The sequence below is a fragment of the Microtus oregoni genome, unplaced genomic scaffold (genome assembly GCF_018167655.1).
Source record: "Microtus oregoni isolate MIOR12 unplaced genomic scaffold, Mior012 000016F_ref0000370, whole genome shotgun sequence".
Taxonomy (NCBI): domain Eukaryota; kingdom Metazoa; phylum Chordata; class Mammalia; order Rodentia; family Cricetidae; genus Microtus; species Microtus oregoni.
In genome coordinates this window covers 11,825,894-11,828,579 of record NW_024543075.1, presented here as the reverse complement: position 1 = coordinate 11,828,579, position 2,686 = coordinate 11,825,894, and the positions used below count along the sequence as shown (strand labels likewise).

Sequence of the window (2,686 nt, the reverse complement as noted above, 5' to 3'; positions counted from 1 at the left end):
TTTTTTAAAAACCAAGGGCTGGATTTTGAACAAACTGTTTTTGTGGGAATAATTTTTATGCTCGCAAGTATTTGTGGGTTCAATTTTGCACACAATTAACTGTACTTACAAATGCTTCCTTGAGGGCACCATTAGTCATTGGCAACTCATTCTAAAGGAGCCAGAGGCTAATTGTACCCCCAAGTGAGAAGTTTCAGGTGTAATTAATTATTCTTTAATTATTAAATTTATTATTCATTGGTTGGATGCGCAGAGTTGTGCTCGGATGAACCCGCCAGCGGGAGGCTGGCTGTGATGAGGAGGTCCGCACTGCCTTCAGAGCTAACCTCTGCCAAGGAGACATGTGCAGAGCTATCCAGGGCTCGCTGGCTGCCTGGCTCAGCACGGGAAATCTCACGAGGGTCAGTAATGAGCCAGCTCAGAGAAATCTTATGGCCTCAAAGACCTCCTCACTGGGGGAAAGGGCGGGGGTCCAACTCTGCCTCCTTCTGAGCAGGCCCCTTGAGAAGCAGGCTAGCAGGGGAGAAAAGGCTGTTCCAGTTTTGAAACCCAGATGTCCATGCCAGCTGTGTGACCCAAGGCAGACCGGGGCCTCAGTTTTCTTCTCTGGAAAGTGGGGGATTTTAAGAGCCACCTGCTTTACTGGGTTGTGAGGCCTGAAGGAGTTGCTGCTGAGAAAGCATTTAGCACCAGCTTCTGCCTGTGGCGAACGTGTTTGCCCTTGTTTCTTTTGTCTGCTTCATGGTGGCCAACCTGCTTTCCTCAGAGACACCGGCCATCAAATGGCGAGCCTGGTGTTAGGTACCAAAAAGCAACTCAAGGGAAGTGTGTTCGTCTTGGCTCCCATTTTGAAGGTAGAGTCCATTGTGGTGGGGGAGTCACAATGGCAAGAGCGTGAGATAGGTGGTCACCTGTGTCTGTAGTTAAGAAGTAGAGAGATGAATGTCTGTGCTCAGCTTACTTTTTCCATTTTATTCAGTCTAGGATCCCCAACCCACAGGCTGGTGCCGCCTCAATGAACTGAATCATAGCCACACACAGAGGGTTGTTTCCATGGTATCTGAATCTAGGCGGTTGGCAATCAAGACAGACCATCGACCCTTCCCTGACTCCCAAATTCATTTTAAACAGTTTATGCTGGGGCCTGGAAGGGCATTGTCTTTTATAGCCGCTGTACAAGGAGCCAGGTTAACTGTCCAGAGGGGGTATGTTCACAACTGTAGAGAGAGGTCACAGGTAGTCATAGACTTTCTTAGACTCTTGTTTCTCTTTAACTTTAGGCTATCTGGTCTCAAAATGGAGTGCCGTGATCCAAAGGGACCAGAACAGTTGAGGAAGCTGTTTATTGGTGGTCTGAGCTTTGAAACCACAGATGAGAACTCAAGAGAACATTCTGAGAAATGGGGCACACTTACAGACGTGTGGCAACGAGAGATTCCCCAAACAAAAGCGTTCCAGGGGACTTTGGTTTCATGACCTACTCTTGTGTTGAAGAGATGGATGTTGTAGTGTGTTCTCGGCCACACAAGGTTGATGGGCGTGTGGTGTCCAAAGAGAGCCTTTTCCAGAGAGGATTCTGAAAAGCCTGGTGCCCATTTAATGGGGAAGAAAAGGTTGAAACCATAGAAGCTATGGAAGACAGGCAGAGTGAAAAAAAAAAAACCCCAGAGAATTTGATTCTGTAATTTTTGACAATCATGACACAGTTAATAAAATTAGTGGCTGTAATTATGAAGTGAAAAAGGCCCTCTCTAAACAGAGATGCAGTCTGCGGGATCACAGAGAGGTCGTGGAGGTAAATCTGGCAACTTTGTAGGTCATGGAGGAAACTTTGGAGGTGGTAGAGGTAACTTTGGTCATGGTGGAAGAGGGGGCTATGGTGGTGGAGGTGGCGGCAGTAGAGGTAGTTATGGCGGTGGTGGTGATGGATGGAATGGATTTGGAGGTGATGGTGGCAGCTATGGGTGATTCTGGTCACAGAAGTAGAGGAGGCTATGGTGGTGGAGCAGGCTATGGAAAACAAGGTGCTGGATATGGTGTTGGTGGAGGAGCAGGATATGATGGTGACAGTGAAGGAGGAAATTTTGGTGGAGGTAACTATGGCAGTGGTGGGAACTATAACTTTGGAAATTATAGTGGACAATAACAATTAAATTACAGATCCATGAAAGGAAGCAGTTTTGGTGAAAGAAGCTCAGGCAGTCTTGATGGTGATAGTTATGGATTTGGTGGTGGATGTGGTAGCAGAAGGTTTTAAAAGAACAGCAGAAAAGGGCTATGGTTTTAGCAGGAGAGAGAGAGAGAGAGACAGATAGACAGACACACACACACACACACACACACACACACACAGAGAGAGAGAGAGAGAGAGAGAGAGAGAAAGAGAGAAAGAGAGAGAGAGAGAAAGAGACTGCTCATTCATTTCCTGAATGCCTGGACCAAAATAATCACACAAAACTGTATTAATTACAATACTGCTTTGTCAATGACTCAGGCATAATTTAGTTAGCTCTTACATCTTAAATTAACCCATTTCTATTAATCTATGTATCACCACGAGGCTGTGGCCTACCGGTAAGTCTGTGTGTCCTTCTCCTTCGGCAGCTACATGGCGTCTCTCTGACTCTGCCTACTCTACTCTCTCTGTATCTCTGTTCGGATTTCCCACCTGGCTTTACTCTGCTAA

General features: G+C 46.4%; 1 pseudogene; it reads left to right on the top strand.

Moving 5' to 3' along the window:
• Positions 1-1,296: 1,296 nt before the first annotated feature.
• On the top strand, positions 1,297-2,257 carry LOC121457304 (annotated as a pseudogene).
• The last annotated feature ends 429 nt before the right edge of the window (positions 2,258-2,686 follow it).